Source organism: Chionomys nivalis, chromosome 4 (genome assembly GCF_950005125.1).
Source record: "Chionomys nivalis chromosome 4, mChiNiv1.1, whole genome shotgun sequence".
In the NCBI taxonomy this organism is placed as follows: Eukaryota; Metazoa; Chordata; class Mammalia; order Rodentia; family Cricetidae; genus Chionomys; species Chionomys nivalis.
Window position 1 is genome coordinate 115,059,402 of NC_080089.1, and position 13,896 is coordinate 115,073,297.

Here is a 13,896-nt window from a genome sequence, read left to right on the forward strand (position 1 = left end):
TTCCTGTTGGAAAAAAAGGCCCTGGCCCTGGCCCCTACATTTGGCCTCATAGATCTCAGCAGGCAATTCTATTAACTACTGAGCCCTCTCTCCCGCCTTTTCCTTCTGTTGCCAGTAGAGGGCAGCAGCCCTCACTGCTTGTGAGTCATTATGTGCTTGCCAGGAATCGAACTGCTGACCTTTGGCACGTCAGGCAATGCTCTTAAACACTGAGCTATCTCTCCAGCTCTTCTTTCTGGAGCCAAAAGAGGGCACACAACCTCATTACACATGGTTGTGAGCCATTATCTGGTTGCCTGGAATTGAATTCATGAAGTAGCAAGGGCAGGCAATGCTCTTAACCACTGAGGCATCTCTCCAGCCCCCTTTTCCACTTCTTTAACTAAACCAGGTTTACTCGATGTGCTGTGTGGATCACATCTGCCTTCCCCTAACATGTGGCGCACAGGGGTCTCCATGGACATATTGGCTGTTCTTGTACCTCATAGAGGAAGTCTAGAGAATTTTTTCTCTGGCTTTAAATTGGTTAACTTTTTGCTTGTGTTTGCAGTCCTTTGTATGTCTTGCATGTGAGTTTTTCTTTAGGCACATGAACGTGTCATTATTTTCTTCTTCTACCCATCTTACCTTACTTTCCTTGGTGGTTTATCTGAAGCATGATGGCTCATAGTGATGATTTTGTTAGGCTTTAATCTCGTAACACAACGTTTTGCCTGATCCAGTCACAACAACGTGTGCCCATGTCCTTTTCCTAGAATTTGCACATCTAATTTCCAACTTTCAATGTTGAATTCTGAGTGAATTTTATTGGTGCTGGTTCATAGTCACCAGCACTTGTTCTTTTTTCACAAGGGCATACCAAATTGCCCCAGAACCATTTCTTCTTGGAAAAAATTTGTTCTGGAACTAGCTCTTATAAACCAGGCTCGCCTGGACCTCATTGAGATTCACCTGCTTCTGAGTGCTGGGATTATACGTGTGCACCACCACAGCTAAAATATTGTTCTTAAAAATGATTTTGCCATTAGTGGTTGCCACGAATTGAACTTCTGACCTTTGGTAGGGCAGACAGTACTCTTAACCACTGAGCTATCTCTCCAGCTCTTCTTTCTGTAGCCAAAAGAGGGCACAAGACCTCATTGCAGATAGCTGTGAGCCATTATGTGGTTGCTTGGAATTGAATTCAGGAGGTTGTAAGAGCAGGCAATGCTCTTAACCACTGAGCCATTTCTCCAGCCGCTTATTCCACTTCATTAATTAAACCAGGTTTTCTCTTGTTTAGGTTTTTGTTGCTGTGAAATCACCATGAGCAGGGCAACTTAGAGAAAAGAAAGTCTAGTAGGGCCTGGCTTACTTCCAGAATAGGAAATGTTAAAGGCCAGACCAACTCCTCACCTACTTGCATTAGTCATCTACTTCCATTACTTCCAATTTTTGATCACACTCCTGAACTGACCTAGTAGGACAGAGCCCAGCTGTTCTCAACCACACAGACTGGGAAAAGGTCAGCAACAGATAGACTTCCAATTTTGGCTTTAATGTTTTAAAACTAGATTTCATTTCCCACAGAGGTTTTCAGAGTGGGAATTAGTGTGACCCGGGAGGCGTGAAGGGATCAGAGGCCACTTTGGCTGACCTCTAGTGGACTCTACACAACACTGCAGAGAAGGCTGTGATTATTCCTCCAGCTCAGATGCTGCAAGGGCTTAATTTTTCAACTCCTAAACTCTTTCTGGCCAGAGTCAATATTCTCACTGGAAACTGAGGAACCCTGCAGAAAGCCTGCAATCCATAGGAGTGTGCTGCGTTCCAATAATCTGAAGAATAAAAATTCATCTCTAAATGTGATGTTCCTGAAGGAAAATAAAGTGGCAGAGAACACCTGTCCTTCACAATTGACCTCCCACTTCTAGGTTTGTGGATACCATGGGAATATTTGTGGGGAAATATAACCTAAGGAATGAGATACTTAGACTACACTAGAGATCCCCAGAAGACTAATAACCAAGCATATTGTTGCCTGGACAATTGTTAGTGATTAACTAACTCGATACTCTGAACTTTCTTTCCCTGGCTGTGGTTGGGAACCTTGCCAAATGAACAAAACCCAAAGAGTTCAGAGATCCAGTTACTGGGGATCCACTAGACTGCTGCTCCCTGTCTGGGCTCCTACCTCATCTGGGACATAGGCAAGTGATGCTATAGTTTGACTTCTATGTCCTTTGGCAGTTTCTTCAGCTTCAGTAGGGTCTGACGATATTCTTCCAGTCTTTGATGTTCCTATTCATTAGAAGGTTGTATTCTTATGGCAGTGTTGTCTGCACCCATGTGCACGTGTGTGTATTCTTGTACACAGACACACCCAAACACACACACACAAGTACATGGATGCACATATACCAGCACAGTGCATTGCATCCACATGTTTAGTTTCTAGCTAAACTAATTTAAGAAGAGATCTCCTGGGATACTGTAGAGGAGAGGGTTAACTTCCATTTGCCCACACCCTCTCTACCCACAATCCAACCCAGGCAGAGTGATGTGGTGATGTGGTGAGGATTATGCATTTTTGGTCTCTTTTGATAAGTTTTCAACTTATTTCTTCTTTATATGTACGGTATAAAGTATTTAGCCTGCCTGTATTTCTATGAACCACATGCATGCCTGGTAATGTGGGAGAAGATCAGAGTGGACAGATCAGTCAATGTAGTGCTTGCCTTATAAACCCAAGCCGCAAATTGTGGTTGCCAGGGTTCCTTGACCAGTTATCCCAGCTTGCATAACAAGTTTTCCAGGCTGTACATTAAAGGCTTAGTTTCCTGGTACAAGACCACTGCATGATGGTAGACCAGCCCCTCGCTCTCACTCAGTGCTTCCCAGTGGCTCCAAGGAGGGCAGCGTCCCCTAAAAGGAGCTCTCTAAACCACAGGTTACCTCAATTTCAGCCTAATGTGCTCAAGCAATGAGCACAGAAAATCTCTACAATCAGGAATAAAATTTAAACCTTTCCATGCATTAGATGAATGTCTCAGAGATTTCTCTAAGTATCAGCAGGCTGACTAACACATGGTCAAATGAGTACATGTACTTCATGCTTAACAATATTCCATGGAAGGGCTGGACGTCATTGATTTTTTTTACTCATGAGTGATGAGAATTTGAATATTTGCTGTTTTGGGGGTGCTCTTAGGAATGCTTCTATATTCTCTGTGGACACTTCTCATTCTGGGATCACTAGGTCATCTGGGAGCTGCTATTCAAGTTTCTGAAAGTTATACATAGCTTGTAACAGGGCTAGACAATGTTACACCATAGAAATATCTGAGGGTCCTCATTTCTTCCAATCCTCCATCAGGCCAATTTTAACTCAGTATAAAGAAGTTTGGAAAGAAAGCAGTTTCTGAGTGCTGCAGACACAACATGCAGTGAGTGCTTTAGACTAAGATGAGCCTAAGTGGGCTGCAAGAAGACAGCCTGTTCTCACACCTCAGCATGACTATGGAACTTCTGCTGGCTTGAGACACCTCTGCAGTTCAGAATATCTTAAAGGATAAAATCCAGGCTAAGATCCAAGGACAAAGTTAACTGAGCCAAGGTTAGACAAAGGTTAAAGAATAAATGGCAGTTGGCAATGATGGCCACTATCAGCTGCTTCTCTTGGACAATAAATCTCACAAAAGAACAACTGCTCCACAGTAAGGAATGGCATAGTAAGGAACACCAGGGCCCATTATTAGTAGGAGCAGCCCTATCAGGAAAGTACAAATGGCCTGACGCCCTTCCCCAACCTCAAAATTCAGCTGGAAAAAGTAAGAAAAATTTTGTTATGTTAAAATGCAGAAACATGGCTAGTAAATATTTATTTTTAAATGTATCTAAATGTATATATTGACTTGGTTTGATGTGTCCTTTCTGCAACCCATACTGACCGCCCAACCTTAAAATTTACTACTGGATGTTCTGGTTATTGTGTCTGATATAATAAGCATTAAAATAGTATAATAATAATAATAATAATATCTTTAAACAATACTTTAAATTCTTATCTTAGGACTTACAGATTGTCCATGAGATATGGGTTAAAAATCTATATAATTTATAACAAAATTTGACTTTCAGCAAATGAATAAAGACTTATACTAAAATTTTCATACGTGGGGATGGATGAACTCCCATTTAAAATGCATATACACATGTATGACTTAAATTTAACTATATAAGAGCTTGATTTAATTACTCATATATGTGCTTATAATTAAGATGCAAATATTATTTTTGTGATTACATGTTATATAACACTTCTTAGTCTTAATGAGCTCTCTCTACATTGCACCTCTGTACATCATATTTCCTTCTAGACTAAGGAAGCAACAAGTTTCAAGTGTTTTTAATTGATATGAACTTTTATATGATGATAAGAATTTAAGATCATAAAGATCTATTCAGAGTAACAAGAACTAATTTAGAGATTTACACATAAAAGCTTATGTCTTTGCCAATTATCTAACACCAAGACTTCAGAAACTTTAACAAAATGACAACATCTGTTTGATAAGTAAGGTATTTGATAAACAAGATATATATTCTGTGATAAAATACCTGCCCCTCAGAGAGGTTTCTTTTTTAGGACTGGAGATTTAGGCAGGGGACCCATGGCAATGTTGGCCTCTGTGTTCCTCAGTCCCTGCTCAGGGTCCACACCCCACCTCACAAACCACTTTTCTGCTATTCCCATTTGGCCCGGGGTCTTTCCTTCATCACTTTTTCTTCCTTCTCATGAGACAGTATTAGATTGGTACAAACCTGTTCTGCTATTCCCAATAGGATGGCTCTCTTAGTTTCTTTATTGAACTCATCATCTACTATTAAAGGATTGTATTTTGATACTAAAAGAGCTTCAATTAAAATCATTATTTTAAGACTAAATCCGGCAGGAATGTAATATAAAGTCCTAGTTATGAAAGCTAATAACACATTGTAGACTGTTAATAAATACAAGTTAAGAGTCATCTTAGGAATTACCAAGCTCTTTGGTTATAGTCATGCTAAGCACTGATGGGGTTATTGCGGGGAGAAGCCTTACCTAGTGCTCTGTGTGCTTAGGGCAAATAACTGGTAGCAAGGGTTGTCTGCTGAGATCTCTCTAATGGACAGACTGCCCTCACATGCTCAGAGATCTGCAGAAAATAGCAACTAAATGTTTTCTTTAAAAGCTTTGTGTAATAGAGAGGCAAGCCAGTTCCAGACATCTCCCCGATTTCCACAAAGAAGACAGATGGAAGCAGAAGAATCTCTAAGCAAAACTGGCCTCAAAATTGGCAGAACTAGCCACTGAGCGAACCTGCCTTTCACCTCAAGCTGCAAAGACCCTCTTTAGATGGTGGATAAAAGAGGACACTGGGGAATTTAATACCTAGAGTTGCCTAAGTCCTCATGCCAGGGAGACTTGTGGGATCTTCAGGGAACTTGGAGGCTGACCTCTGCCAGCTGGAAGACAAATGTTGCCCTATGAACTGCCCTTAACGACCAAGGAGGACCTTGGGGTAGCTGTCTAGACAGCCAGCAAGTAATTCTCTGTCAATTTTTAAGCAATAATTTAGGTAAAGATTACTCCCTTCAGAACTCTGACACAGTTTGACAACTAATACCTTTGCCAACTTAAAAGCAGCAATCAGGGCTTCAGCTGCCTTCCCAGTTCTCTATAAAATTCGAGTCACAGACCTCACTCTCTTAGACTCAGTAGTAAGTCCAGACACAGTTCACCTTGTTACTAGACTCAAAAAAATAAAAAAGTAAAAATAAACTCACAAAAGAGATTTCAGTATAAATTCTTACCATTCCTTTGTTTACAGGAACTTACTTTACAGTGACTGTGCTCAGTGGTCAGCTACTTGGAATTAATGGCAAATTAGATCAAAGTTGTTTTAAAATGCAAAACTTAGGATGTGAGGGCCTAAGGATGTTTGAGGGTCTACGAAAGTGTTTTAAGACGTGTAATACATGTTATGAGGGTCTGAGGATAAAAATGTTTCAGGGTACCTAAAAGTGACTTAAGGTGCATAAATGCAAGTTACAGAGGTCTGAGGACAAAAAGGCTTAAGTACTGAATAAGTGAAAAAGATTTGAGATGTTTAAAAGAATAAAATGTGTTCCAGATATCTCTCTCATTACGCTACTGTTATATTAGGACTCCAAAATTCCATAGTCTTAACATGAATTGACAAAATTCTGATAAGCTATTAATCTAGCTCTGGCAGAATACTACCACAGTCACCATAGCCACAAGCTCAAGATTTCAACATCCCTTTGCTTGTTTCCTAACTCTAGACCTCAAAGACGCTTTGTATTGCACAGAAAACACCTGTCTGAGATTTCTGGATAAAGAAACAATGCTAATGCTTTCAACCAGATCTATACATGGTACAAGTATACTGTCATTTCTACAGTATGAATTTCACGACAGAATATAAACAGATTCTCTGATTTCCCTCTCTGCTTCTCTATCCTTTGTGTACAGGAGGGCTACTGATTTTTTTGAGCTGATCTTGTATCCTGCCACATCACTGAAGGTAGGAGTTCTTTGGTAGAGTTTTTGGGGTCACTGATGTACACTATCATATCATCCTCAAATAACGAAAGTTTGACCTCTTCCTTTCCCATTTGAATCCCCTTGATCCCCTTATGTTGTCTTATCGCTATTGCTAGAACTTTAAGCACTATGCTGAAGAGATATGGTGAGAGTGGACAGCCTTGTCTTGTTCCTGATTTTAGTGGAATGGCTTTGAGTTTTTCTCCATTTAATTTGATATTAGCTGTTGGCTTGCTGTATATTGCTTTTATTATATTTTGAGATGATTCATGTATCCTTAACCTCCCCACGACCTTTATCAGAATGGGGTGTTGAATTTTGTCAAATGATTTTTTAGCATCTACTGAAATGATCGTATGTTATTTTTCTTTCAGTTTATTTATATGATGGATTACATTGATAGATTTTCAAATGTTGAACCAGCCCTGAATCTCTGGGAGGAAGCATACTTGATCAAAATGGATAATTTTTTGATGTGTTCTTGGATTCGGTTTGCCAGTATTTTATTGAGAATTTTTGCATCGATGTTCATGAGTGAGATAGGGCTGTAATTGTCTTTCTTGGTTAAATCTTTGTATGGTTTAGGTATCAGAGTAACTGCAGCTTCAAAAAAAGAGTTTGGCAAGACTCTTATGTTTCTATAATGTGAAACACATTAAGGAGTATAGGTATCAGCTGTTCTTGGAATTTCTGGTAAAACTCTGCATTAAAACCATCTGGTCCTGGGCTTTTTTGTGTGTGTGAGAGGATTTTGTTTTTTATAAAAGTTTCTATTTCCTCATAACTTATAGGTCTATCTAAATTGTTCACCTGTGCTTGGGACCAATAGGAGTCCTGGTCTCGAGCTGCTCTTCCTTGCTAGAGACCTTTACTTTCCTTCTGATTTGAGTTACTAAAGGCTGTGTAAAAATTGTTTACCAGCTCTGCTTCACAAGCACACGTTGCCTGGGCCTTGAGGATCAGAGGATAAGGTTTTCACCTGTTGGCCCACTTGACTGTTAGGTGCTAAGCCTCCAGGGTGCTATTGAATAAAGGGCTTCTTACCAGTGCCTACAGGTCCGTGTCTCTGTCTCTCTGTCTGTGTGTTTGTGTATTTTAACCTCTAGCCCCTTACCCCTAGCTCACAAACTGTATGGTAGCACATAGAGCGCATACAGGCATTGTGTGCTGCGCACCTGGTCTTGATTTAATTTGGGTATTTGGATTTTATCTAAAAACAAGTCCATCTCTTTTACATTTTCCAACTTTGTCACATATAGGCTTTTTAACAAGACCCAATGATTCTCTGAATTTCCTCAGTGTCTGTTGTTATGGCTCCATTTTCATTTCTGATCTTGTTATTTTGCATGTTCTCTCTCTTCCTTTTAACTAGTTTGGATAGGGGTTTGTCAATTTTGTTGATTTTACTCAAAGAACTAGCACTGTTTCCTTGATTCTTTGGATTGTTTTCTGTGTTTCTATTTTGTTGATTTCAACCCTCCATTTGATTTTTCCAGTCTTCTCCTCCTTGGTGTGTCTGCTTCATTTTTTTTTTAGAGTTTTACCTGTGCTGTTAAGTCTCTAATGTGAGTTTTCTCCATCTTATTTTAATTTGTGAATTTAGCACTATGAACTTTCCTCTTAGCACTGCTTTCATAATGTCGTATAGGATTGGGTATTTTGTATCTTTATTTTCACTGAATTTAAGGAAGACTTTAATTTCTTTCTTTATTTCTTCCCCTACCCAGGGGTGGTTCAGTTTCCATGAGTTTGTAGGTTTTCTAGGGGTTGAATTGTTGTTAAATTCTAACTTTATTCCATGGTGATTCGATAAGACACAGGTGGTTACTAAATTTTTTTTATATCTGTGGAAGTTTGCTTTGTTAGCAAGTATGTGATCAATTTTCGAGAAGGTTACATGAGATACCGAGGAGGTATATTCTTTTCTATTTGGGTGGAATTTTCTATAGATGCCTGCTAAGTCCATTTGATTCATTACCTCTGTTAGTGGGGCAATCAGGCAGGAAATAGAAGCAGGGCAACAAGAACATGAGAATTGTGGGGAGAGGAAAATTGGTCTGCACTGTCACAGAGGAAATCAGACATAGAGGAAGCAAAATGAGAATGCCTCACTAATAACAGTACCAAGCCACATGGCTAACATAGACAAGAATTATGGGTTACTATATGATGTAAGAACTAGTTACTAAGAATCTATAGACCAACCAGTTTATAATTAATGTAGACCTCTGTGTTTGGGGGGAGCTGATTGGCTGTGAGATCGGCAGGATGGAAATCTCTGTCAACAAATGTATAGACTTCTGTGTGTTTATTTAGGACTGAATGGCTGCGGGACCAGGTGGGACAGAAATCACTTTCAACAGAAGGTTCCATTGGATGTTGAGAAGGTATGTGCTTTTGTATTTGGGTTGAATGTGGGTTGAATGTTCTAGAGATGTGTGTTAGGCCCATTTGATTCATAACATGTTAGTTCTTTGATTTCTTTATTAACTTTATGTCTGGCAGACCTGTCCAGTGGTGAGAATGGGGATACTGAAGTCTCCCCCTATTCGTGTGTGGAGCTTGATGTGTGATTTAACCGTTAGCAATGGTTCTTTTTACAAACAAGTGTACCCTTGTATTTAGGGCATAGATGTTCAGAATGCAAACTTCATCTTGATGGATTTTTCCTTTGAAAATGAAATGACCTTCTTCATCTCTTAATTAATTTTAGTTTAAAGTCTGTTTTGACATTAGGATAACTACAAAAACTTTTTCCCCCCCAGACCATTTGATTGGAAAATCTTTTCCCAACTTGTTACTTTGAGGTAATGTCTGTGTTTAAAGTTGTGGTTTGCTTCTTGTATGCAGCAGAAGAATGTTTTCTGTTTTTGTATCCAATCTTTTAGCCTGTGTCTTTCTGTAAGCAAATTGAGTCAATTGATATTAAGGGATGATAATGACCTGTGATTGCTAGCTCCGGTTATTTTTTGTTTTTGTTGTTGGTGGTGATATTGTGTTTGTGTGTGTTTTTCTCTTAGGAATATGCTTGTGTGGCGATATCTATTGCCTGTGTTTTTGTTGATATATCTATCTTCCTTGGGTTGGAGTTTTTCTCCTAGTACTTTCTGTTTGGCTGAGTTTGAGAATAGATATTGCTTAAATATGGTTTAGTCATGGAATATCTTGTTTTCTCTGTCTATGGTGATTGAAAGCTTTGCTGGATATGTTAGTATTTGCTGGCATCTGTGCTCTCTTAGTGTCCGCAAAACACCTGACCATGACTTTCTGTCTTCCACTGTTTCCACTGAGAAGTTGGGCTAAATTTGAAGAGGTCTGCCTTTATATGTTACTTGGCGTTTTCCTTTGCAACTCATAATCGTCTTTCTTTATTCTGTATGTTTAATGTTTTAATTGTTATGTTTTGAGGGAATTGTTTTTGGGTCCAGTCTATTTAGTGTTCTATAAGCTTCTTGTATTTGATATAGGTAGGTACTTTTAGCTTGGGAAAGATTTCTTCTATGATTTTGTTGAATTGATTTTCTGTGTTTTTGAACTAGACTTCTTCTCCTTCCTCTATCCCTAATATACTTAGGTTTGGTCTTTTCAAGGTGTCACAGATTTCCTGGATAGTTGGTGTTAAGAATTAGTTGGATCTTACATTTTCTTTGAATCTATTTGCTCTATGATATCTTCAACTCCTAAGATCTGTCTTCTGTCTCTTGTATTCTGTTTATGCTTGCATCTGTAGTTCCTTATCATTTACCCAGATTTTCCATTTCCAAAGTTCTCTTGGCTTGGGCTTTCTTTATTGCCCCTTTTCAATTTTTAAGTCTTGAACTGTTGCCTTCACCTGTTTGACTGCTTTTTTGGTTTGCTTTATGGGAGTTATTGATTTCTTCTTTTCTTCCACTTTTGTAAGGGATATTTTTTTCATGTCCTCTTTCAGTGCCTCAGTATCCCCATAAGGTTATTTTTTGTGTTATTTTCTTCTACTTCATCTGAGTTGGGATGTTCTGGTTTTCTTGCTGTAGAACCAGCAGTTTCAATGATCCTTTAATTATAGTGATTTTTATGCATACTCTTGGCTTTGGTCTTTGATATCTTTTGTCGAAGTCTGCCAAAATATACATTGCCGATGTTCTACTGAAACTTTTGATTCCTCCTCCAGGATTTTTCTATTGTCAATAGCAATATGTTTTTTCCAGCAGGCACTGGAGATTTTCATTGTCCTGGGGAGGCATGTGCCCCACAGTGACTGAGAATGACTGGACCACGTTTGAACTGGGGTCTGTGGGAAACCCCCTAAGGAGTTTGCCAGTGCTGACAGCTTACCTTGTTTGTCTCTTTTTATCTGAGTTTATTGGTGCAATGTTGGCCTTTGCCTCATCTTCTATATAATTCAGAATATTGAGACTTTTTATTTCTGTTATTTCCACAAGAAACATTATTTGTATGAATGCCCTCTCTACAATCCTTTCTCAGATGGCCACAATAAAAACATTTGCTATTTTGATGACTTTTAATACCTTTGGAAATTTCTTCTCCTACCCAAGCCTCAGTCAAGCCTCAGTCTTATAATCAAATGACTCAACATTGATTGGGTGCAGGATCTATTCATCCATTGGTGCTGATCTGACCTTTAATGGTCCAAGTATCATTTTGCATTCGAAGTTGGCATTTTCAAAAACCAGAGATTCAGTAAGTACTTGTCTAGCTTCTGGACCTGTTACCCCTATTTGTACAGCTTAGCTAATCTTTGTAAAAAGTCACTAAATGATTCTCATGAGCCTTGCATGGCCTTAGTGTATGATTCAATTTTCTTCCTAGTTATTGGATCTGTGTCCCAAGCATTCAAGGCTGCTGTATGGCACAGAAATAAGATGTATTCATTGTATATAGCTTGACTATGTGGATTAGTGTAACAACCCTCACCAAGAATTTAATTTTGGGAGGCCTCAATACCTCCAGTTCTCCCTTGATGATCCAGGACTTTAGCCTCTTCTCTCCAATAAGAATTCCACTGTAACTACAATCCATCTGCTAGCATGGGTGAGACTGATTGAAGCCAATCATTTTGAGTAACCATATTTCTTGAGGCCTATGTCTTTAACAACTCCCTCACATATGGTGATTGCATGCCATAAGATACTACTGCTTGCTTAATCTTTTAGATCTTTCAAATGTATAGGTTTCAATTGACATTCTGTATATCCTTTTGGGTATTGAGAATTTACTGACTTTCCAGCGGTAGTAACAGGATCAATAGCTAATACTCTTGGAAAGTCATCTCTGACTCTGAGCTATTGGCAATGCTAAATCTTTACTACTGTCCTTTGCCTGTCCCTCCTCTCCTTGCTTATCAGATCTGACAAGGTCCTTGATTGATTCAAATCTTTTTATCACTGTCTTTTGTAAAATCTAAACCTCTTGACCTCTGAATATTTCTAATGAGTTCCTCAAATCAATTAATTTCTAGTTCTCATTCTGCACATGTTATTTCAATGTGTTACATTTTTCACTTATATCTTCTTATCCATAGATATTATTTGGATGGCATGTAGACTGCCTTCCTGGTGGGATGTTCTATCTCCTGGCTTATCATACCTTTTTAACAGATGTTGATGGTCAATTTCAAAAGTATGAATCTTTACAGATAACTTCTCATTACGAGTCAATAAAGACTGTATCATTTCTAAAAGTCTCTCATTCTTGACTCTGTTGTGAAACCATGTCTTTAGCCATATCATGTGAAAAAAAATAATTCCCACCATGGCCACAAAAATATATGTACCAGGTAGGTCATACAGCTTAGTTCTTGCATCAATCCATTCATAGCAGAAACAAAAATATTATTATATTCCTGGGTGGTGATATTGTCTACAATTATCTTGGGATTGGTTTACAATCTTCAAATTTATTAGTTTATTTATTTATTTATTTACCAATCAACCTGATACTTAGATATCACGTTAACTTACCTCCCTTATAATTTTGAGAAAATTGTTGTAGGTGTAATACTGTGGATTTTTCAGCAGGTGTCACAGTTGTGGCAGTAAGGCAGGTCCTAGATCAGGGCCTGAATCAACTGAGACTCAGCAAAAATATTTTAAAGTAGCACACCTTCACAGGGAGAAATTTGAGCTTCACGGGCAGAAGCTCAAAGGACTCGGAGCTTGCAGGCAATTGCGAGCTGTGAAGTTGCTGGTGGATTTTGGGTCAGTGGTTCTCATGGCTCCAATCTGGGAATGCAAGCCTGTGTTCTAGGTGCAGGCATAGAGCTCATGCTGATCAGAACAGGCCAGACAGCAGCTGGACCTCAGAAGCAGACCCTAGCTTGGGTAGCAGCAGTGAGACACATGGGGCAGAGAAGCTACAGAGGAGTTGTCACAGAAAGCTTCAGGCATCAGTTACTGAGCCACTTAGCTGGCAGGACTGAGCCACACAGGGGTAGGAGGGCTAGAAATTACCAAGTCCCTATTGTGGTTCAGCCAACCCAAACCTTGCTCAGCTTTCAGGCAGTTAAAGTACATGAGACCACGCCCAGAGTGGGCCAGTATCCTAAAGGCTATTGTCTGGAAGAGTTCCTGCAACAGAGGGGCTGCTGGGACCAACAAGTCTGAGAGCTGGGATTCTGACATACAAGGCAGCAGTCACTACTATACAGTTCAGAGGTTGGGGACAGAGCAGCTTGTTAGCTAGAAGAATCTAATCATTCATAAAAGAAATATCTTTGAGTGTAACTAATTCATGGGAAAACCCAGAGCATTTTAGTTGCAGAAACAAGATACCAAAGCGGGTGGAGGAAAAGCCATGCACAGTTCTACAATAAAGTGAAATGTGTCCTTGCAGATCCGAGAACTCACAAATGGAGCAATGTGTATTTTAGCCAACCTGAGCTTCGGGTGACCTGTGGTTATCGCTAAGGGGACTCGGTATAAGGAGAAATTTGCGCAAGGTGAGTTTCAAATCTTCTGTGCTCTTTATTTGGACAATGACACTGTGTAGGGAGTGGGCATCTGTTTTGGAGGGGTCTCATCCCAGAACCAGTTTTTAGGATTCAGGATATTGGCAAAGTCACACCCCTTACTGAAGTGAGGGTATGGGGCCAAGTTACTGTTGAGGAGAGGAGCCAGAAATCTTGACATTGCTCTCCTAGTTGGGACACATAGGGTGCAATCTACCACCCCAGCAATGAAAGTGTGAAAGACTTTCTTCCAAGGAGCTGCCCAAGCCCAGGGCCAGGGTTATGAGTTATGCATGTACCTGACTGCATAGCGCACTCCAAGTGCAGATACCCACAAGTATAGCAGGTCTCAAGTATGACG

General features: G+C 39.5%; 1 long non-coding RNA gene across 2 annotated transcripts; it reads left to right on the plus strand.

Moving 5' to 3' along the window:
- The first annotated feature begins 7,586 nt into the window (after window positions 1-7,586).
- LOC130873919 (uncharacterized) lies at window positions 7,587-13,520 on the plus strand. 2 transcript variants are annotated; one of them, XR_009057039.1, is made up of 3 exons: window positions 7,587-7,645; window positions 8,906-8,976; window positions 13,421-13,520. It is a non-coding gene; the product is annotated as an uncharacterized LOC130873919 (long non-coding RNA). The 2 variants fall into 2 exon arrangements; XR_009057040.1 differs by lacking the exon at window positions 7,587-7,645 and adding an exon at window positions 7,658-8,099.
- The last annotated feature ends 376 nt before the right edge of the window (window positions 13,521-13,896 follow it).